The following is a 211-nucleotide window of genomic DNA, read 5'->3' as shown; positions in this document are numbered from 1 at the left end:
ATCTAGTCTCATGTCACGATATCAATATAATATCTAGTCTCATGTCATGATATCAATATAATATCTAGTCTCATGTCACGGTATCAATATTATATCTAGTCTCATGTCATGATATCGATATAAATATCTAGTCTCGTGTCACGATATCGATATAATATCTAGTCTGTCACGATATCAATATAATATCTAGTCTCATGTCACGATATCAATA

This window comes from Anarrhichthys ocellatus, unplaced genomic scaffold (assembly GCF_004355925.1).
Source record: "Anarrhichthys ocellatus isolate YVR2014 unplaced genomic scaffold, GSC_Weel_1.0 scaffold2105, whole genome shotgun sequence".
Classification (NCBI taxonomy): Eukaryota; Metazoa; Chordata; class Actinopteri; order Perciformes; family Anarhichadidae; genus Anarrhichthys; species Anarrhichthys ocellatus.
The sequence above is the reverse complement of the archived record's forward strand: the minus strand, read 5'-3'. Positions refer to the sequence as shown.